Raw genomic sequence first — 24,048 nt, forward strand, 5'->3', positions numbered from 1 at the left:
TTCCCTTTAAATCCTCTTACAGCTAAGTGAAATGGAAATAAACAAAACAGAGGAAAAATTACAAAAAAATAATAATTTGCTCAAATGGAAAAGTTCCCATTTCTCATCTTTTTAACATTTTATTTTCTGTAGATAGTTAAGATTTTTAGGCCTTTTACATTTTCTTTAAATAATCAGTCCACGTGCTTTGTTTATTTTCTCCTTAAAATGTAAAGAATCAAGAAAAATGATGTTGCCGGAACCCGGGATCGAACCAGGGACCTTTAGATCTTCAGTCTAACGCTCTCCCATCTGAGCTATTTCGGCCAAACACAAACGACTTTAGGAGTGCTAGACACTTGGCAAATGTCAAGCGAAACCCCTGAAAGTAGATATTTTTATTTTTGCTTTGACTGGTTTTTGCAGCATGATTTCTATTTGAAACTCCTGCTATTTTGTTGTACATATTTAATAACTTTCATTAACTCTTTGTGAATGAGTAGAAAAAAAACAGCAATTTTGACAGAGATTTTTTTACATTTTCAATTTGACTCCATTCATCAGGTTCATTCAAACCCTGTGTTTGTGAGACAGGTGATGGTTGCACATAAAAGACAATGTGCATATATAATGTTACATCAAGTTTTATTTGTTATTAAATGCAAATAATTGGAGCAAAAAAGGAGACAACAATTTAGAGAAAATATTTTAATGATTGTTAACTTTCAATGTGAAAACATTTGTCCCAAAATGTGCTGAAACTTAGATGTCAGTATCGCATGTGCATTTCAGACTTTAAAACTATGATTACCTGCTTTTTAAGCTTTTGTTTATTAAGTATTTTTATGGTCTATTGATGAATGAGGTAATCAAATATGAAATTAGACTTACCGGCAATTCAGTTTATAGAAATCTCCCAGAACAGCCCCATAGGATGTGGAGTCTCCGCCCTAATAGGGAAAGAGAACACAAAGAGTTGAAATAGTCCCGCCCCATTGACCGCCCGCAGTATTTTTATAGTGCCAAGACAGCTAACATATGCACATAAAAACTATTTCACGGTCCTAGAGTTCCGTTTATAGACGACAATTTCAGATTCACCCCAAAGACTCCCAGGTAGTGGTAACTTTGGGATCAGGTTTTTTAAGGCCCATTGCTAAGTTTGGTTTGATCCCCATCTAATCAATAATTGACTGAGAATCTGTATAGTTTCATGAAAAGGTGATGTCAGAAGTGGGATTTGAACCCACGCCTCCAAGAGAGACTGCGACCTGAACGCAGCGCCTTAGACCGCTCGGCCATCCTGACTTCTTGTGGATTCTGTGCCTTAACTCTTTCCAAGTTAGTCAGAAGAAATATGACCAGTAATTGTCATTGAAAATTATTTTAAAATATTTAATATTACAGTTTTTATTTCAATACATTTGTTTAAACTATTAGTTATCAAGCCTATTTTGAGCTAAATGGCCAAGCCCCATTTTAAAAAAATATGACTTTTATCACTGTATGCAGTAATAACTCTGGAATGCTTCTACATATCCCCGTAATTCTGAAAGTGTTTTTTGTGACACATTGTACTTTACATTAACTGTAAATTTAGGTCAATATATTTTTTGTTTTTTTCTGTGAAAATATCTAAATTTTGTTTAAAATTTTGAAATATTAGTCATTTTTATTCTTTGACTGCTTATATCCTTAAACCAACTTGTCGCACCACACAAAAATGTAAATAAATAGCATTTTTCATATGTGTACTTTTGGTCAGCATTCACTTTCAAACCTCCTTTTATTTTGTTAGGATGTTAGAAATGTTAGATTTCTCACAAAATGCGATGATGCACCATATTTCTTCAGAATCTACTGTTTGGCCACACAGCAGGGCTTTGAAAATAAGAGCGCTATTTGGATTTTGGAATGCAGATTTTGCAAGAATAGTTTGCAGGTAAAATTTGCAGAGTACCAAAAGTACCAAAACAGCAGAAACCCCCCCAAAGTGACCCCATTTTAGAAATTACTTCTCACAATGAATTCATATACACCACAGCATTTCATAGTCAAACATACATGGTTGAAATCATTCAGCTAGTGTCTGATACATGCTTTCTTTATCAGCTATCAGGTTCCCTTTAAATCCTCTTACAGCTAAGTGAAATGGAAATAAACAAAACAGAGGAAAAATTACAAAAAAATAATAATTTGCTCAAATGGAAAAGTTCCCATTTCTCATCTTTTTAACATTTTATTTTCTGTAGATAGTTAAGATTTTTAGGCCTTTTACATTTTCTTTAAATAATCAGTCCACGTGCTTTGTTTATTTTCTCCTTAAAATGTAAAGAATCAAGGAAAATGATGTTGCCGGAACCCGGGATCGAACCAGGGACCTTTAGATCTTCAGTCTAACGCTCTCCCATCTGAGCTATTTCTGCCAAACACGAACGACTTTAGGAGTGCTAGACACTTGGCAAATGTCAAGCGAAACCCCTGAAAGTAGATATTTTTATTTTTGCTTTGACTGGTTTTTGCAGCATGATTTCTATTTGAAACTCCTGCTATTTTGTTGTACATATTTAATAACTTTCATTAACTCTTTGTGAATGAGTAGAAAAAAAAACAGCAATTTTGACAGAGATTTATTTACATTTTCAATTTGACTCCATTCATCAGGTTCATTCAAACCCTGTGTTTGTGAGACAGGTGATGGTTGCACATAAAAGACAATGTGCATATATAATGTTACATCAAGTTTTATTTGTTATTAAATGCAAATAATTGGAGCAAAAAAGGAGACAACAATTTAGAGAAAATATTTTAATGATTGTTAACTTTCAGTGTGAAAACATTTGTCCCAAAATGTGCTGAAACTTAGATGTCAGTATCGCATGTGCATTTCAGACTTTAAAACTATGATTACCTACTTTTTAAGCTTTTGTTTATTAAGTATTTTTATGGTCTATTGATGAATGAGGTAATCAAATATGAAATTAGACTTACCGGCAATTCAGTTTATAGAAATCTCCCAGAACAGCCCCATAGGATGTGGAGTCTCAGCCCTAATAGGGAAAGAGAACACAAAGAGTTGAAATAGTCACGCCCCATTGACCGCCCGCAGTATTTTTACAGTGCCAAGACAGCTAACATATGCACATAAAAACTATTTCACGGTCCTAGAGTTACGTTTATAGACGACAATTTCAGATTCACCCCAAAGACTCCCAGGTAGTGGTAACTTTGGGATCAGGTTTTTTAAGGCCCATTGCTAAGTTTGGTTTGATCCCCATCATGACTGAGAATCTGTATAGTTTCATGAAAAGGTGATGTCAGAAATGGGATTTGAACCCAGAGTCTGCAACCTGAACGCAGCGCCTTAGACCGCTCGGCCATCCTGACTTATTGTGGATTCTGTGCCTTAACTCTTTCCAAGTTAGTCAGCAGAAATATGACCAGTAATTGTCATTGAAAATTATTTTAAAATATTTAATATTACAGTTTTTATTTCAATACATTTGTTTAAACTATTAGTTATCAAGCCTATTTTGAGCTAAATGGCCAAGCCCCATTTTAAAAAAATATGACTTTTATCACTGTATGCAGTAATAACTCTGGAATGCTTCTACATATCCCCGTAATTCTGAAAGTGTTTTTTGTGACACATTGTACTTTACATTAACTGTAAATTTAGGTCAATATATTTTTAGTTTTTTTCTGTGAAAATATCTAAAGTTTGTTTAAAATTTTGAAATATTAGTCATTTTTATTCTTTGACTGCTTATATCCTTAAACCAACTTGTCGCACCACACAAAAATGTAAATAAATAGCATTTTTCATATGTGTACTTTTTGTCAGCATTCACTTTCAAACCTCCTTTTATTTTGTTAGGATGTTAGAAATGTTAGATTTCTCACAAAATGCGGTGATGCACCATATTTCTTCAGAATCTACTGTTTGGCCACACAGCAGGGCTTTGAAAATAAGAGCGCTATTTGGATTTTGGAATGCAGATTTTGCAAGAATAGTTTGCAGGTAAAATTTGCAGAGTACCAAAAGTACCAAAACAGCAGAAACCCCCCCAAAGTGACCCCATTTTAGAAATTACTTCTCACAATGAATTCATATACACCACAGCATTTCATAGTCAAACATACATGGTTGAAATCATTCAGCTAGTGTCTGATACATGCTTTCTTTATCAGCTATCAGGTTCCCTTTAAATCCTCTTACAGCTAAGTGAAATGGAAATAAACAAAACAGAGGAAAAATTACAAAAAAATAATAATTTGCTCAAATGGAAAAGTTCCCATTTCTCATCTTTTTAACATTTTATTTTCTGTAGATAGTTAAGATTTTTAGGCCTTTTACATTTTCTTTAAATAATCAGTCCACGTGCTTTGTTTATTTTCTCCTTAAAATGTAAAGAATCAAGAAAAATGATGTTGCCGAAACCCGGGATTGAACCAGGGACCTTTAGATCTTCAGTCTAACGCTCTCCCATCTGAGCTATTTCGGCCAAACGAAAACAACTTTAGGAGTGCTAGATACTTGGCAAATGTCAAGCGAAACCCCTGAAAGTAGATATTTTTATTTTTGCTTTGACTGGTTTTTGCAGCATGATTTCTATTTGAAACTCCTGCTATTTTGTTGTACATGTTTAATAACTTTCATTAACTCTTTGTGAATGAGTGGAAAAAAACAGCAATTTTGACAGAGATTTTTTTACATTTTCAATTTGACTCCATTCATCAGGTTCATTCAAACCCTGTGTTTGTGAGACAGGTGATGGTTGCACATAAAAGACAATGTGCATATATAATGTTACATCAAGTTTTATTTGTTATTAAATGCAAATAATTGGAGCAAAAAAGGAGACAACAATTTAGAGAAAATATTTTAATGATTGTTAACTTTCAATGTGAAAACATTTGTCCCAAAATGTGCTGAAACTTAGATGTCAGTATCGCATGTGCATTTCAGACTTTAAAACTATGATTACCTGCTTTTTAAGCTTTTGTTTATTAAGTATTTTTATGGTCTATTGATGAATGAGGTAATCAAATATGAAATTAGACTTACCGGCAATTCAGTTTATAGAAATCTCCCAGAACAGCCCCATAGGATGTGGAGTCTCCGCCCTAATAGGGAAAGAGAACACACAGATTTGAAATAGTCCCGCCCCATTGACCGCCGGCAGTATTTTTATAGTGCCAAGACAGCTAACATATGCACATAAAAACTATTTCACGGTCCTAGAGTTCCGTTTATAGACGACAATTTCAGATTCACCCCAAAGACTCCCAGGTAGTGGTAACTTTGGGATCGGATTTTTTAAGGCCCATTGCTAAGTTTGGTTTGATCCCCATCTAATCAATAATTGACTGAGAATCTGTATAGTTTCATGAAAAGGTGATGTCAGAAGTGGGATTTGAACCCACGCCTCCAAGAGAGACTGCGACCTGAACGCAGCGCCTTAGACCGCTCGGCCATCCTGACTTCTTGTGGATTCTGTGCCTTAACTCTTTCCAAGTTAGTCAGAAGAAATATGACCAGTAATTGTCATTGAAAATTATTTTAAAATATTTAATATTACAGTTTTTATTTCAATACATTTGTTTAAACTATTAGTTATCAAGCCTATTTTGAGCTAAATGGCCAAGCCCCATTTTAAAAAAATATGACTTTTATCACTGTATGCAGTAATAACTCTGGAATGCTTCTACATATCCCCGTAATTCTGAAAGTGTTTTTTGTGACACATTGTACTTTACATTAACTGTAAATTTAGGTCAATATATTTTTTGTTTTTTTCTGTGAAAATATCTAAATTTTGTTTAAAATTTTGAAATATTAGTCATTTTTATTCTTTGACTGCTTATATCCTTAAACCAACTTGTCGCACCACACAAAAATGTAAATAAATAGCATTTTTCATATGTGTACTTTTGGTCAGCATTCACTTTCAAACCTCCTTTTATTTTGTTAGGATGTTAGAAATGTTAGATTTCTCACAAAATGCGATGATGCACCATATTTCTTCAGAATCTACTGTTTGGCCACACAGCAGGGCTTTGAAAATAAGAGCGCTATTTGGATTTTGGAATGCAGATTTTGCAAGAATAGTTTGCAGGTAAAATTTGCAGAGTACCAAAAGTACCAAAACAGCAGAAACCCCCCCAAAGTGACCCCATTTTAGAAATTACTTCTCACAATGAATTCATATACACCACAGCATTTCATAGTCAAACATACATGGTTGAAATCATTCAGCTAGTGTCTGATACATGCTTTCTTTATCAGCTATCAGGTTCCCTTTAAATCCTCTTACAGCTAAGTGAAATGGAAATAAACAAAACAGAGGAAAATTTACAAAAAAATAATAATTTGCTCAAATGGAAAAGTTCATATTTCTCATCTTTTTAACATTTTATTTTCTGTAGATAGTTAAGATTTTTAGGCCTTTTACATTTTCTTTAAATAATCAGTCCACGTGCTTTGTTTATTTTCTCCTTAAAATGTAAAGAATCAAGAAAAATGATGTTGTCAAAACCCGGGACCTAACCAGGGACCTTTAGATCTTCAGTCTAACGCTCTCCCGTCTGAGCTATTTCGGCCAAACACAAACAACTTTAGGAGTGCTAGACACTTGGCAAATGTCAAGCGAAACCCCTGAAAGTAGATATTTTTATTTTTGCTTTGACTGGTTTTTGCAGCATGATTTCTATTTGAAACTCCTGCTATTTTGTTGTACATATTTAATAACTTTAATTAACTCTTTGTGAATGAGTAGAAAAAAACAGCAATTTTGACAGAGATATTTTTACATTTTCAATTTGACTCCATTCATCAGGTTCATTCAAACCCTGTGTTTGTGAGACAGGTGATGGTTGCACATAAAAGACAATGTGCATATATAATGTTACATCAAGTTTTATTTGTTATTAAATGCAAATAATTGGAGCAAAAAAGGAGACAACAATTTAGAGAAAATATTTTAATGATTGTTAACTTTCAGTGTGAAAACATTTGTCCCAAAATGTGCTGAAACTTAGATGTCAGTATCGCATGTGCATTTCAGACTTTAAAACTATGATTACCTACTTTTTAAGCTTTTGTTTATTAAGTATTTTTATGGTCTATTGATGAATGAGGTAATCAAATATGAAATTAGACTTACCGGCAATTCAGTTTATAGAAATCTCCCAGAACAGCCCCATAGGATGTGGAGTCTCAGCCCTAATAGGGAAAGAGAACACAAAGAGTTGAAATAGTCACGCCCTATTGACCGCCCGCAGTATTTTTATAGTGCCAAGACAGCTAACATATGCACATAAAAACTATTTCACGGTCCTAGAGTTCCGTTTATAGACGACAAATTCAGATTCACCCCAAAGACTCCCAGGTAGTGGTAACTTTGGGATCAGGTTTTTTAAGGCCCATTGCTAAGTTTGGTTTGATCCCCATCATGACTGAGAATCTGTATAGTTTCATGAAAAGGTGATGTCAGAAATGGGATTTGAACCCAGAGTCTGCAACCTGAACGCAGCGCCTTAGACCGCTCGGCCATCCTGACTTCTTGTGGATTCTGTGCCTTAACTCTTTCCAAGTTAGTCAGCAGAAATATGACCAGTAATTGTCATTGAAAATTATTTTAAAATATTTAATATTACAGTTTTTATTTCAATACATTTGTTTAAACTATTAGTTATCAAGCCTATTTTGAGCTAAATGGCCAAGCCCCATTTTAAAAAAAATATGACTTTTATCACTGTATGCAGTAATAACTCTGGAATGCTTCTACATATCCCCGTAATTCTGAAAGTGTTTTTTGTGACACATTGTACTTTACATTAACTGTAAATTTAGTTCAATATATTTTTAGTTTTTTTCTGTGAAAATATCTAAAGTTTGTTTTAAAATTTTGAAATATTAGTCATTTTTATTCTTTGACTGCTTATATCCTTAAACCAACTTGTCGCACCACACAAAAATGTAAATAAATAGCATTTTTCATATGTGTACTTTTTGTCAGCATTCACTTTCAAACCTCCTTTTATTTTGTTAGGATGTTAGAAATGTTAGATTTCTCACAAAATGCGGTGATGCACCATATTTCTTCAGAATCTACTGTTTGGCCACACAGCAGGGCTTTGAAAATAAGAGCGCTATTTGGATTTTGGAATGCAGATTTTGCAAGAATAGTTTGCAGGTAAAATTTGCAGAGTACCAAAAGTACCAAAACAGCAGAAACCCCCCCAAAGTGACCCCATTTTAGAAATTACTTCTCACAATGAATTCATATACACCACAGCATTTCATAGTCAAACATACATGGTTGAAATCATTCAGCTAGTGTCTGATACATGCTTTCTTTATCAGCTATCAGGTTCCCTTTAAATCCTCTTACAGCTAAGTGAAATGGAAATAAACAAAACAGAGGAAAAATTACAAAAAAATAATAATTTGCTCAAATGGAAAAGTTCCCATTTCTCATCTTTTTAACATTTTATTTTCTGTAGATAGTTAAGATTTTTAGGCCTTTTACATTTTCTTTAAATAATCAGTCCACGTGCTTTGTTTATTTTCTCCTTAAAATGTAAAGAATCAAGAAAAATGATGTTGCCGAAACCCGGGATCTTTAGATCTTCAGTCTAACGCTCTCCCATCTGAGCTATTTCGGCCAAGCACAAACGACTTTAGGAGTGCTAGACACTTGGCAAATGTCAAGCGAAACCCCTGAAAGTAGATATTTTTATTTTTGCTTTGACTGGTTTTTGCAGCATGATTTCTATTTGAAACTCCTGCTATTTGGTGTACATATTTAATAACTTTCATTAACTCTTTGTGAAAGAGTAGAAAAAAAACAGCAATTTTGACAGAGATTTTTTTACATTTTCAATTTGACTCCATTCATCAGGTTCATTCAAACCCTGTGTTTGTGAGACAGGTGATGGTTGCACATAAAAGACAATGTGCATATATAATGTTACATCAAGTTTTATTTGTTATTAAATGCAAATAATTGGAGCAAAAAAGGAGACAACAATTTAGAGAAAATATTTTAATGATTGTTAACTTTCAATGTGAAAACATTTGTCCCAAAATGTGCTGAAACTTAGATGTCAGTATCGCATGTGCATTTCAGACTTTAAAACTATGATTACCTGCTTTTTAAGCTTTTGTTTATTAAGTATTTTTATGGTCTATTGATGAATGAGGTAATCAAATATGAAATTAGACTTACCGGCAATTCAGTTTATAGAAATCTCCCAGAACAGCCCCATAGGATGTGGAGTCTCCGCCCTAATAGGGAAAGAGAACACACAGATTTGAAATAGTCCCGCCCCATTGACCGCCGGCAGTATTTTTATAGTGCCAAGACAGCTAACATATGCACATAAAAACTATTTCACGGTCCTAGAGTTCCGTTTATAGACGACAATTTCAGATTCACCCCAAAGACTCCCAGGTAGTGGTAACTTTGGGATCGGATTTTTTAAGGCCCATTGCTAAGTTTGGTTTGATCCCCATCTAATCAATAATTGACTGAGAATCTGTATAGTTTCATGAAAAGGTGATGTCAGAAGTGGGATTTGAACCCACGCCTCCAAGAGAGACTGCGACCTGAACGCAGCGCCTTAGACCGCTCGGCCATCCTGACTTCTTGTGGATTATGTGCCTTAAATCTTTCCAAGTTAGTCAGAAGAAATATGACCAGTAATTGTCATTGAAAATTATTTTAAAATATTTAATATTACAGTTTTTATTTCAATACATTTGTTTAAACTATTAGTTATCAAGCCTATTTTGAGCTAAATGGCCAAGCCCCATTTTAAAAAAATATGACTTTTATCACTGTATGCAGTAATAACTCTGGAATGCTTCTACATATCCCCGTAATTCTGAAAGTGTTTTTTGTGACACATTGTACTTTACATTAACTGTAAATTTAGGTCAATATATTTTTTGTTTTTTTCTGTGAAAATATCTAAATTTTGTTTAAAATTTTGAAATATTAGTCATTTTTATTCTTTGACTGCTTATATCCTTAAACCAACTTGTCGCACCACACAAAAATGTAAATAAATAGCATTTTTCATATGTGTACTTTTGGTCAGCATTCACTTTCAAACCTCCTTTTATTTTGTTAGGATGTTAGAAATGTTAGATTTCTCACAAAATGCGATGATGCACCATATTTCTTCAGAATCTACTGTTTGGCCACACAGCAGGGCTTTGAAAATAAGAGCGCTATTTGGATTTTGGAATGCAGATTTTGCAAGAATAGTTTGCAGGTAAAATTTGCAGAGTACCAAAAGTACCAAAACAGCAGAAACCCCCCCAAAGTGACCCCATTTTAGAAATTACTTCTCACAATGAATTCATATACACCACAGCATTTCATAGTCAAACATACATGGTTGAAATCATTCAGCTAGTGTCTGATACATGCTTTCTTTATCAGCTATCAGGTTCCCTTTAAATCCTCTTACAGCTAAGTGAAATGGAAATAAACAAAACAGAGGAAAATTTACAAAAAAATAATAATTTGCTCAAATGGAAAAGTTCATATTTCTCATCTTTTTAACATTTTATTTTCTGTAGATAGTTAAGATTTTTAGGCCTTTTACATTTTCTTTAAATAATCAGTCCACGTGCTTTGTTTATTTTCTCCTTAAAATGTAAAGAATCAAGAAAAATGATGTTGTCGAAACCCGGGACCTAACCAGGGACCTTTAGATCTTCAGTCTAACGCTCTCCCGTCTGAGCTATTTCGGCCAAACACAAACAACTTTAGGAGTGCTAGACACTTGGCAAATGTCAAGCGAAACCCCTGAAAGTAGATATTTTTATTTTTGCTTTGACTGGTTTTTGCAGCATGATTTCTATTTGAAACTCCTGCTATTTTGTTGTACATATTTAATAACTTTAATTAACTCTTTGTGAATGAGTAGAAAAAAACAGCAATTTTGACAGAGATATTTTTACATTTTCAATTTGACTCCATTCATCAGGTTCATTCAAACCCTGTGTTTGTGAGACAGGTGATGGTTGCACATAAAAGACAATGTGCATATATAATGTTACATCAAGTTTTATTTGTTATTAAATGCAAATAATTGGAGCAAAAAAGGAGACAACAATTTAGAGAAAATATTTTAATGATTGTTAACTTTCAGTGTGAAAACATTTGTCCCAAAATGTGCTGAAACTTAGATGTCAGTATCGCATGTGCATTTCAGACTTTAAAACTATGATTACCTACTTTTTAAGCTTTTGTTTATTAAGTATTTTTATGGTCTATTGATGAATGAGGTAATCAAATATGAAATTAGACTTACCGGCAATTCAGTTTATAGAAATCTCCCAGAACAGCCCCATAGGATGTGGAGTCTCAGCCCTAATAGGGAAAGAGAACACAAAGAGTTGAAATAGTCACGCCCTATTGACCGCCCGCAGTATTTTTATAGTGCCAAGACAGCTAACATATGCACATAAAAACTATTTCACGGTCCTAGAGTTCCGTTTATAGACGACAAATTCAGATTCACCCCAAAGACTCCCAGGTAGTGGTAACTTTGGGATCAGGTTTTTTAAGGCCCATTGCTAAGTTTGGTTTGATCCCCATCATGACTGAGAATCTGTATAGTTTCATGAAAAGGTGATGTCAGAAATGGGATTTGAACCCAGAGTCTGCAACCTGAACGCAGCGCCTTAGACCGCTCGGCCATCCTGACTTCTTGTGGATTCTGTGCCTTAACTCTTTCCAAGTTAGTCAGCAGAAATATGACCAGTAATTGTCATTGAAAATTATTTTAAAATATTTAATATTACAGTTTTTATTTCAATACATTTGTTTAAACTATTAGTTATCAAGCCTATTTTGAGCTAAATGGCCAAGCCCCATTTTAAAAAAAATATGACTTTTATCACTGTATGCAGTAATAACTCTGGAATGCTTCTACATATCCCCGTAATTCTGAAAGTGTTTTTTGTGACACATTGTACTTTACATTAACTGTAAATTTAGTTCAATATATTTTTAGTTTTTTTCTGTGAAAATATCTAAAGTTTGTTTTAAAATTTTGAAATATTAGTCATTTTTATTCTTTGACTGCTTATATCCTTAAACCAACTTGTCGCACCACACAAAAATGTAAATAAATAGCATTTTTCATATGTGTACTTTTTGTCAGCATTCACTTTCAAACCTCCTTTTATTTTGTTAGGATGTTAGAAATGTTAGATTTCTCACAAAATGCGGTGATGCACCATATTTCTTCAGAATCTACTGTTTGGCCACACAGCAGGGCTTTGAAAATAAGAGCGCTATTTGGATTTTGGAATGCAGATTTTGCAAGAATAGTTTGCAGGTAAAATTTGCAGAGTACCAAAAGTACCAAAACAGCAGAAACCCCCCCAAAGTGACCCCATTTTAGAAATTACTTCTCACAATGAATTCATATACACCACAGCATTTCATAGTCAAACATACATGGTTGAAATCATTCAGCTAGTGTCTGATACATGCTTTCTTTATCAGCTATCAGGTTCCCTTTAAATCCTCTTACAGCTAAGTGAAATGGAAATAAACAAAACAGAGGAAAAATTACAAAAAAATAATAATTTGCTCAAATGGAAAAGTTCCCATTTCTCATCTTTTTAACATTTTATTTTCTGTAGATAGTTAAGATTTTTAGGCCTTTTACATTTTCTTTAAATAATCAGTCCACGTGCTTTGTTTATTTTCTCCTTAAAATGTAAAGAATCAAGAAAAATGATGTTGCCGAAACCCGGGATCTTTAGATCTTCAGTCTAACGCTCTCCCATCTGAGCTATTTCGGCCAAGCACAAACGACTTTAGGAGTGCTAGACACTTGGCAAATGTCAAGCGAAACCCCTGAAAGTAGATATTTTTATTTTTGCTTTGACTGGTTTTTGCAGCATGATTTCTATTTGAAACTCCTGCTATTTGGTGTACATATTTAATAACTTTCATTAACTCTTTGTGAAAGAGTAGAAAAAAAACAGCAATTTTGACAGAGATTTTTTTACATTTTCAATTTGACTCCATTCATCAGGTTCATTCAAACCCTGTGTTTGTGAGACAGGTGATGGTTGCACATAAAAGACAATGTGCATATATAATGTTACATCAAGTTTTATTTGTTATTAAATGCAAATAATTGGAGCAAAAAAGGAGACAACAATTTAGAGAAAATATTTTAATGATTGTTAACTTTCAATGTGAAAACATTTGTCCCAAAATGTGCTGAAACTTAGATGTCAGTATCGCATGTGCATTTCAGACTTTAAAACTATGATTACCTGCTTTTTAAGCTTTTGTTTATTAAGTATTTTTATGGTCTATTGATGAATGAGGTAATCAAATATGAAATTAGACTTACCGGCAATTCAGTTTATAGAAATCTCCCAGAACAGCCCCATAGGATGTGGAGTCTCCGCCCTAATAGGGAAAGAGAACACACAGATTTGAAATAGTCCCGCCCCATTGACCGCCGGCAGTATTTTTATAGTGCCAAGACAGCTAACATATGCACATAAAAACTATTTCACGGTCCTAGAGTTCCGTTTATAGACGACAATTTCAGATTCACCCCAAAGACTCCCAGGTAGTGGTAACTTTGGGATCGGATTTTTTAAGGCCCATTGCTAAGTTTGGTTTGATCCCCATCTAATCAATAATTGACTGAGAATCTGTATAGTTTCATGAAAAGGTGATGTCAGAAGTGGGATTTGAACCCACGCCTCCAAGAGAGACTGCGACCTGAACGCAGCGCCTTAGACCGCTCGGCCATCCTGACTTCTTGTGGATTATGTGCCTTAAATCTTTCCAAGTTAGTCAGAAGAAATATGACCAGTAATTGTCATTGAAAATTATTTTAAAATATTTAATATTACAGTTTTTATTTCAATACATTTGTTTAAACTATTAGTTATCAAGCCTATTTTGAGCTAAATGGCCAAGCCCCATTTTAAAAAAATATGACTTTTATCACTGTATGCAGTAATAACTCTGGAATGCTTCTACATATCCCCGTAATTCTGAAAGTGTTTTTTGTGACACATTGTACTTTACATTAACTGTAAATTTAGGTCAATATATTTTTTGTTTTTTTCTGTGAAAATATCTAAATTTTGTTTAAAATTTTGAAATATTAGTCATTTTTATTCTTTGACTGCTTATATCCTTAAACCAACTTGTCGCACCACACAAAAATGTAAATAAATAGCATTTTTCATATGTGTACTTTTGGTCAGCATTCACTTTCAAACCTCCTTTTATTTTGTTAGGATGTTAGAAATGTTAGATTTCTCACAAAATGCGATGATGCACCATATTTCTTCAGAATCTACTGTTTGGCCACACAGCAGGGCTTTGAAAATAAGAGCGCTATTTGGATTTTGGAATGCAGATTTTGCAAGAATAGTTTGCAGGTAAAATTTGCAGAGTACCAAAAGTACCAAAACAGCAGAAACCCCCCCAAAGTGACCCCATTTTAGAAATTACTTCTCACAATGAATTCATATACACCACAGCATTTCATAGTCAAACATACATGGTTGAAATCATTCAGCTAGTGTCTGATACATGCTTTCTTTATCAGCTATCAGGTTCCCTTTAAATCCTCTTACAGCTAAGTGAAATGGAAATAAACAAAACAGAGGAAAATTTACAAAAAAATAATAATTTGCTCAAATGGAAAAGTTCATATTTCTCATCTTTTTAACATTTTATTTTCTGTAGATAGTTAAGATTTTTAGGCCTTTTACATTTTCTTTAAATAATCAGTCCACGTGCTTTGTTTATTTTCTCCTTAAAATGTAAAGAATCAAGAAAAATGATGTTGTCGAAACCCGGGACCTAACCAGGGACCTTTAGATCTTCAGTCTAACGCTCTCCCGTCTGAGCTATTTCGGCCAAACACAAACAACTTTAGGAGTGCTAGACACTTGGCAAATGTCAAGCGAAACCCCTGAAAGTAGATATTTTTATTTTTGCTTTGACTGGTTTTTGCAGCATGATTTCTATTTGAAACTCCTGCTATTTTGTTGTACATATTTAATAACTTTAATTAACTCTTTGTGAATGAGTAGAAAAAAACAGCAATTTTGACAGAGATATTTTTACATTTTCAATTTGACTCCATTCATCAGGTTCATTCAAACCCTGTGTTTGTGAGACAGGTGATGGTTGCACATAAAAGACAATGTGCATATATAATGTTACATCAAGTTTTATTTGTTATTAAATGCAAATAATTGGAGCAAAAAAGGAGACAACAATTTAGAGAAAATATTTTAATGATTGTTAACTTTCAGTGTGAAAACATTTGTCCCAAAATGTGCTGAAACTTAGATGTCAGTATCGCATGTGCATTTCAGACTTTAAAACTATGATTACCTACTTTTTAAGCTTTTGTTTATTAAGTATTTTTATGGTCTATTGATGAATGAGGTAATCAAATATGAAATTAGACTTACCGGCAATTCAGTTTATAGAAATCTCCCAGAACAGCCCCATAGGATGTGGAGTCTCAGCCCTAATAGGGAAAGAGAACACAAAGAGTTGAAATAGTCACGCCCCATTGACCGCCCGCAGTATTTTTATAGTGCCAAGACAGTTAACATATGCACATAAAAACTATTTCACGGTCCTAGAGTTCCGTTTATAGACGACAATTTCAGATTCACCCCAAAGACTCCCAGGTAGTGGTAACTTTGGGATCAGGTGTTTTAAGGCCCATTGCTAAGTTTGGTTTGATCCCCATCATGACTGAGAATCTGTATAGTTTCATGAAAAGGTGATGTCAGAAGTGGGATTTGAACCCAGAGTCTGCAACCTGAACGCAGCGCCTTAGACCGCTCGGCCATCCTGACTTCTTGTGGATTCTGTGCCTTAACTCTTTCCAAGTTAGTCAGCAGAAATATGACCAGTAATTGTCATTGAAAATTATTTTAAAATATTTAATATTACAGTTTTTATTTCAATACATTTGTTTAAACTATTAGTTATCAAGCCTATTTTGAGCTAAATGGCCAAGCCCCATTTTAAAAAAAATATGACTTTTATCACTGTATGCAGTAATAACTCTGGAATGCTTCTACATATCCCCGTAATTCTGAAAGTGTTTTTTGTGACACATTGTACTTTACATTAACTGTAAATTTAGGTCAATATATTTTTAGTTTTTTTCTGTGAAAATATCTAAAATTTGTTTAAAATTTTGAAATATTAGTCATTTTTATTCTTTGACTGCTTATATCCTTAAACCAACTTGTCGCACCACACAAAAATGTAAATAAATAGCATTTTTCATATGTGTACTTTTTGTCAGCATTCACTTTCAAACCTCCTTTTATTTTGTTAGGATGTTAGAAATGTTAGATTTCTCACAAAATGCGGTGATGCACCATATTTCTTCAGAATCTACTGTTTGGCCACACAGCAGGGCTTTGAAAATAAGAGCGCTATTTGGATTTTGGAATGCAGATTTTGCAAGAATAGTTTGTAGGTAAAATTTGCAGAGTACCAAAAGTACCAAAACAGCAGAACCCCCCCCAAAGTGACCCCATTTTAGAAATTACTTCTCACAATGAATTCATATACACCACAGCATTTCATAGTCAAACATACATGGTTGAAATCATTCAGCTAGTGTCTGATACATGCTTTCTTTATCAGCTATCAGGTTCCCTTTAAATCCTCTTACAGCTAAGTGAAATGGAAATAAACAAAACAGAGGAAAAATTACAAAAAAATAATAATTTGCTCAAATGGAAAAGTTCCCATTTCTCATCTTTTTAACATTTTATTTTCTGTAGATAGTTAAGATTTTTAGGCCTTTTACATTTTGTTTAAATAATCAGTCCACGTGCTTTGTTTATTTTCTCCTTAAAATGTAAAGAATCAAGAAAAATGATGTTGCCGAAACCCGGGATCTTTAGATCTTCAGTCTAACGCTCTCCCATCTGAGCTATTTCGGCCAAGCACAAACGACTTTAGGAGTGCTAGACACTTGGCAAATGTCAAGCGAAACCCCTGAAAGTAGATATTTTTATTTTTGCTTTGACTGGTTTTTGCAGCATGATTTCTATTTGAAACTCCTGCTATTTGGTGTACATATTTAATAACTTTCATTAACTCTTTGTGAAAGAGTAGAAAAAAAACAGCAATTTTGACAGAGATTTTTTTACATTTTCAATTTGACTCCATTCATCAGGTTCATTCAAACCCTGTGTTTGTGAGACAGGTGATGGTTGCACATAAAAGACAATGTGCATATATAATGTTACATCAAGTTTTATTTGTTATTAAATGCAAATAATTGGAGCAAAAAAGGAGACAACAATTTAGAGAAAATATTTTAATGATTGTTAACTTTCAATGTGAAAACATTTGTCCCAAAATGTGCTGAAACTTAGATGTCAGTATCGCATGTGCATTTCAGACTTTAAAACTATGATTACCTGCTTTTTAAGCTTTTGTTTATTAAGTATTTTTATGGTCTATTGATGAATGAGGTAATCAAATATGAAATTAGACTTACCGGCAATTCAGTTTATAGAAATCTCCCAGAACAGCCCCATAGGATGTGGAGTCTCCGCCCTAATAGGGAAAGAGAACACACAGATTTGAAATAGTCCCGCCCCATTGACCGCCGGCAGTATTTTTATAGTGCCAAGACAGCTAACATATGCACATAAAAACTATTTCACGGTCCTAGAGTTCCGTTTATAGACGACAATTTCAGATTCACCCCAAAGACTCCCAGGTAGTGGTAACTTTGGGATCGGATTTTTTAAGGCCCATTGCTAAGTTTGGTTTGATCCCCATCTAATCAATAATTGACTGAGAATCTGTATAGTTTCATGAAAAGGTGATGTCAGAAGTGGGATTTGAACCCACGCCTCCAAGAGAGACTGCGACCTGAACGCAGCGCCTTAGACCGCTCGGCCATCCTGACTTCTTGTGGATTCTGTGCCTTAAATCTTTCCAAGTTAGTCAGAAGAAATATGACCAGTAATTGTCATTGAAAATTATTTTAAAATATTTAATATTACAGTTTTTATTTCAATACATTTGTTTAAACTATTAGTTATCAAGCCTATTTTGAGCTAAATGGCCAAGCCCCATTTTAAAAAAATATGACTTTTATCACTGTATGCAGTAATAACTCTGGAATGCTTCTACATATCCCCGTAATTCTGAAAGTGTTTTTTGTGACACATTGTACTTTACATTAACTGTAAATTTAGGTCAATATATTTTTTGTTTTTTTCTGTGAAAATATCTAAATTTTGTTTAAAATTTTGAAATATTAGTCATTTTTATTCTTTGACTGCTTATATCCTTAAACCAACTTGTCGCACCACACAAAAATGTAAATAAATAGCATTTTTCATATGTGTACTTTTGGTCAGCATTCACTTTCAAACCTCCTTTTATTTTGTTAGGATGTTAGAAATGTTAGATTTCTCACAAAATGCGATGATGCACCATATTTCTTCAGAATCTACTGTTTGGCCACACAGCAGGGCTTTGAAAATAAGAGCGCTATTTGGATTTTGGAATGCAGATTTTGCAAGAATAGTTTGCAGGTAAAATTTGCAGAGTACCAAAAGTACCAAAACAGCAGAAACCCCCCCAAAGTGACCCCATTTTAGAAATTACTTCTCACAATGAATTCATATACACCACAGCATTTCATAGTCAAACATACATGGTTGAAATCATTCAGCTAGTGTCTGATACATGCTTTCTTTATCAGCTATCAGGTTCCCTTTAAATCCTCTTACAGCTAAGTGAAATGGAAATAAACAAAACAGAGGAAAATTTACAAAAAAATAATAATTTGCTCAAATGGAAAAGTTCATATTTCTCATCTTTTTAACATTTTATTTTCTGTAGATAGTTAAGATTTTTAGGCCTTTTACATTTTCTTTAAATAATCAGTCCACGTGCTTTGTTTATTTTCTCCTTAAAATGTAAAGAATCAAGAAAAATGATGTTGTCGAAACCCGGGACCTAACCAGGGACCTTTAGATCTTCAGTCTAACGCTCTCCCGTCTGAGCTATTTCGGCCAAACACAAACAACTTTAGGAGTGCTAGACACTTGGCAAATGTCAAGCGAAACCCCTGAAAGTAGATATTTTTATTTTTGCTTTGACTGGTTTTTGCAGCATGATTTCTATTTGAAACTCCTGCTATTTTGTTGTACATATTTAATAACTTTAATTAACTCTTTGTGAATGAGTAGAAAAAAACAGCAATTTTGACAGAGATATTTTTACATTTTCAATTTGACTCCATTCATCAGGTTCATTCAAACCCTGTGTTTGTGAGACAGGTGATGGTTGCACATAAAAGACAATGTGCATATATAATGTTACATCAAGTTTTATTTGTTATTAAATGCAAATAATTGGAGCAAAAAAGGAGACAACAATTTAGAGAAAATATTTTAATGATTGTTAACTTTCAGTGTGAAAACATTTGTCCCAAAATGTGCTGAAACTTAGATGTCAGTATCGCATGTGCATTTCAGACTTTAAAACTATGATTACCTACTTTTTAAGCTTTTGTTTATTAAGTATTTTTATGGTCTATTGATGAATGAGGTAATCAAATATGAAATTAGACTTACCGGCAATTCAGTTTATAGAAATCTCCCAGAACAGCCCCATAGGATGTGGAGTCTCAGCCCTAATAGGGAAAGAGAACACAAAGAGTTGAAATAGTCACGCCCCATTGACCGCCCGCAGTATTTTTATAGTGCCAAGACAGTTAACATATGCACATAAAAACTATTTCACGGTCCTAGAGTTCCGTTTATAGACGACAATTTCAGATTCACCCCAAAGACTCCCAGGTAGTGGTAACTTTGGGATCAGGTGTTTTAAGGCCCATTGCTAAGTTTGGTTTGATCCCCATCATGACTGAGAATCTGTATAGTTTCATGAAAAGGTGATGTCAGAAGTGGGATTTGAACCCAGAGTCTGCAACCTGAACGCAGCGCCTTAGACCGCTCGGCCATCCTGACTTCTTGTGGATTCTGTGCCTTAACTCTTTCCAAGTTAGTCAGCAGAAATATGACCAGTAATTGTCATTGAAAATTATTTTAAAATATTTAATATTACAGTTTTTATTTCAATACATTTGTTTAAACTATTAGTTATCAAGCCTATTTTGAGCTAAATGGCCAAGCCCCATTTTAAAAAAAATATGACTTTTATCACTGTATGCAGTAATAACTCTGGAATGCTTCTACATATCCCCGTAATTCTGAAAGTGTTTTTTGTGACACATTGTACTTTACATTAACTGTAAATTTAGGTCAATATATTTTTAGTTTTTTTCTGTGAAAATATCTAAAATTTGTTTAAAATTTTGAAATATTAGTCATTTTTATTCTTTGACTGCTTATATCCTTAAACCAACTTGTCGCACCACACAAAAATGTAAATAAATAGCATTTTTCATATGTGTACTTTTTGTCAGCATTCACTTTCAAACCTCCTTTTATTTTGTTAGGATGTTAGAAATGTTAGATTTCTCACAAAATGCGGTGATGCACCATATTTCTTCAGAATCTACTGTTTGGCCACACAGCAGGGCTTTGAAAATAAGAGCGCTATTTGGATTTTGGAATGCAGATTTTGCAAGAATAGTTTGTAGGTAAAATTTGCAGAGTACCAAAAGTACCAAAACAGCAGAACCCCCCCCAAAGTGACCCCATTTTAGAAATTACTTCTCACAATGAATTCATATACACCACAGCATTTCATAGTCAAACATACATGGTTGAAATCATTCAGCTAGTGTCTGATACATGCTTTCTTTATCAGCTATCAGGTTCCCTTTAAATCCTCTTACAGCTAAGTGAAATGGAAATAAACAAAACAGAGGAAAAATTACAAAAAAATAATAATTTGCTCAAATGGAAAAGTTCCCATTTCTCATCTTTTTAACATTTTATTTTCTGTAGATAGTTAAGATTTTTAGGCCTTTTACATTTTGTTTAAATAATCAGTCCACGTGCTTTGTTTATTTTCTCCTTAAAATGTAAAGAATCAAGAAAAATGATGTTGCCGAAACCCGGGATCTTTAGATCTTCAGTCTAACGCTCTCCCATCTGAGCTATTTCGGCCAAGCACAAACGACTTTAGGAGTGCTAGACACTTGGCAAATGTCAAGCGAAACCCCTGAAAGTAGATATTTTTATTTTTGCTTTGACTGGTTTTTGCAGCATGATTTCTATTTGAAACTCCTGCTATTTGGTGTACATATTTAATAACTTTCATTAACTCTTTGTGAAAGAGTAGAAAAAAAACAGCAATTTTGACAGAGATTTTTTTACATTTTCAATTTGACTCCATTCATCAGGTTCATTCAAACCCTGTGTTTGTGAGACAGGTGATGGTTGCACATAAAAGACAATGTGCATATATAATGTTACATCAAGTTTTATTTGTTATTAAATGCAAATAATTGGAGCAAAAAAGGAGACAACAATTTAGAGAAAATATTTTAATGATTGTTAACTTTCAATGTGAAAACATTTGTCCCAAAATGTGCTGAAACTTAGATGTCAGTATCGCATGTGCATTTCAGACTTTAAAACTATGATTACCTGCTTTTTAAGCTTTTGTTTATTAAGTATTTTTATGGTCTATTGATGAATGAGGTAATCAAATATGAAATTAGACTTACCGGCAATTCAGTTTATAGAAATCTCCCAGAACAGCCCCATAGGATGTGGAGTCTCCGCCCTAATAGGGAAAGAGAACACACAGATTTGAAATAGTCCCGCCCCATTGACCGCCGGCAGTATTTTTATAGTGCCAAGACAGCTAACATATGCACATAAAAACTATTTCACGGTCCTAGAGTTCCGTTTATAGACGACAATTTCAGATTCACCCCAAAGACTCCCAGGTAGTGGTAACTTTGGGATCGGATTTTTTAAGGCCCATTGCTAAGTTTGGTTTGATCCCCATCTAATCAATAATTGACTGAGAATCTGTATAGTTTCATGAAAAGGTGATGTCAGAAGTGGGATTTGAACCCACGCCTCCAAGAGAGACTGCGACCTGAACGCAGCGCCTTAGACCGCTCGGCCATCCTGACTTCTTGTGGATTCTGTGCCTTAAATCTTTCCAAGTTAGTCAGAAGAAATATGACCAGTAATTGTCATTGAAAATTATTTTAAAATATTTAATATTACAGTTTTTATTTCAATACATTTGTTTAAACTATTAGTTATCAAGCCTATTTTGAGCTAAATGGCCAAGCCCCATTTTAAAAAAATATGACTTTTATCACTGTATGCAGTAATAACTCTGGAATGCTTCTACATATCCCCGTAATTCTGAAAGTGTTTTTTGTGACACATTGTACTTTACATTAACTGTAAATTTAGGTCAATATATTTTTTGTTTTTTTCTGGGAAAATATCTAAATTTTGTTTAAAATTTTGAAATATTAGTCATTTTTATTCTTTGACTGCTTATATCCTTAAACCAACTTGTCGCACCACACAAAAATGTAAATAAATAGCATTTTTCATATGTGTACTTTTGGTCAGCATTCACTTTCAAACCTCCTTTTATTTTGTTAGGATGTTAGAAATGTTAGATTTCTCACAAAATGCGATGATGCACCATATTTCTTCAGAATCTACTGTTTGGCCACACAGCAGGGCTTTGAAAATAAGAGCGCTATTTGGATTTTGGAATGCAGATTTTGCAAGAATAGTTTGCAGGTAAAATTTGCAGAGTACCAAAAGTACCAAAACAGCAGAAACCCCCCCAAAGTGACCCCATTTTAGAAATTACTTCTCACAATGAATTCATATACACCACAGCATTTCATAGTCAAACATACATGGTTGAAATCATTCAGCTAGTGTCTGATACATGCTTTCTTTATCAGCTATCAGGTTCCCTTTAAATCCTCTTACAGCTAAGTGAAATGGAAATAAACAAAACAGAGGAAAATTTACAAAAAAATAATAATTTGCTCAAATGGAAAAGTTCATATTTCTCATCTTTTTAACATTTTATTTTCTGTAGATAGTTAAGATTTTTAGGCCTTTTACATTTTCTTTAAATAATCAGTCCACGTGCTTTGTTTATTTTCTCCTTAAAATGTAAAGAATCAAGAAAAATGATGTTGTCGAAACCCGGGACCTAACCAGGGACCTTTAGATCTTCAGTCTAACGCTCTCCCGTCTGAGCTATTTCGGCCAAACACAAACAACTTTAGGAGTGCTAGACACTTGGCAAATGTCAAGCGAAACCCCTGAAAGTAGATATTTTTATTTTTGCTTTGACTGGTTTTTGCAGCATGATTTCTATTTGAAACTCCTGCTATTTTGTTGTACATATTTAATAACTTTAATTAACTCTTTGTGAATGAGTAGAAAAAAACAGCAATTTTGACAGAGATATTTTTACATTTTCAATTTGACTCCATTCATCAGGTTCATTCAAACCCTGTGTTTGTGAGACAGGTGATGGTTGCACATAAAAGACAATGTGCATATATAATGTTACATCAAGTTTTATTTGTTATTAAATGCAAATAATTGGAGCAAAAAAGGAGACAACAATTTAGAGAAAATATTTTAATGATTGTTAACTTTCAGTGTGAAAACATTTGTCCCAAAATGTGCTGAAACTTAGATGTCAGTATCGCATGTGCATTTCAGACTTTAAAACTATGATTACCTACTTTTTAAGCTTTTGTTTATTAAGTATTTTTATGGTCTATTGATGAATGAGGTAATCAAATATGAAATTAGACTTACCGGCAATTCAGTTTATAGAAATCTCCCAGAACAGCCCCATAGGATGTGGAGTCTCAGCCCTAATAGGGAAAGAGAACACAAAGAGTTGAAATAGTCACGCCCCATTGACCGCCCGCAGTATTTTTATAGTGCCAAGACAGTTAACATATGCACATAAAAACTATTTCACGGTCCTAGAGTTCCGTTTATAGACGACAATTTCAGATTCACCCCAAAGACTCCCAGGTAGTGGTAACTTTGGGATC

General features: G+C 33.8%; 8 non-coding genes across 8 annotated transcripts; all 8 read right to left on the bottom strand.

Moving 5' to 3' along the window:
* Window positions 1–233: 233 nt before the first annotated feature.
* TRNAF-GAA (transfer RNA phenylalanine (anticodon GAA)) lies at window positions 234–306 on the bottom strand. The gene has a single exon. It is a non-coding gene; the product is annotated as a tRNA-Phe (tRNA).
* Window positions 307–1,204: 898 nt separating this feature from the next.
* Window positions 1,205–1,287, bottom strand: TRNAL-CAG (transfer RNA leucine (anticodon CAG)). The gene has a single exon. It is a non-coding gene; the product is annotated as a tRNA-Leu (tRNA).
* A 3,124-nt stretch (window positions 1,288–4,411) lies between these two features.
* Window positions 4,412–4,484, bottom strand: TRNAF-GAA (transfer RNA phenylalanine (anticodon GAA)). The gene has a single exon. It is a non-coding gene; the product is annotated as a tRNA-Phe (tRNA).
* An 897-nt stretch (window positions 4,485–5,381) lies between these two features.
* TRNAL-CAG (transfer RNA leucine (anticodon CAG)) lies at window positions 5,382–5,464 on the bottom strand. The gene has a single exon. It is a non-coding gene; the product is annotated as a tRNA-Leu (tRNA).
* Window positions 5,465–9,546: 4,082 nt separating this feature from the next.
* TRNAL-CAG (transfer RNA leucine (anticodon CAG)) lies at window positions 9,547–9,629 on the bottom strand. Its single transcript has one exon. It is a non-coding gene; the product is annotated as a tRNA-Leu (tRNA).
* A 4,082-nt stretch (window positions 9,630–13,711) lies between these two features.
* On the bottom strand, window positions 13,712–13,794 carry TRNAL-CAG (transfer RNA leucine (anticodon CAG)). The gene has a single exon. It is a non-coding gene; the product is annotated as a tRNA-Leu (tRNA).
* Window positions 13,795–17,875: 4,081 nt separating this feature from the next.
* On the bottom strand, window positions 17,876–17,958 carry TRNAL-CAG (transfer RNA leucine (anticodon CAG)). The gene has a single exon. It is a non-coding gene; the product is annotated as a tRNA-Leu (tRNA).
* Window positions 17,959–22,039: 4,081 nt separating this feature from the next.
* Window positions 22,040–22,122, bottom strand: TRNAL-CAG (transfer RNA leucine (anticodon CAG)). The gene has a single exon. It is a non-coding gene; the product is annotated as a tRNA-Leu (tRNA).
* Between the last annotated feature and the right edge of the window lie 1,926 nt (window positions 22,123–24,048).

Source organism: Ranitomeya variabilis, chromosome 4 (assembly GCF_051348905.1).
Source record: "Ranitomeya variabilis isolate aRanVar5 chromosome 4, aRanVar5.hap1, whole genome shotgun sequence".
NCBI classification, from domain to species: Eukaryota; Metazoa; Chordata; class Amphibia; order Anura; family Dendrobatidae; genus Ranitomeya; species Ranitomeya variabilis.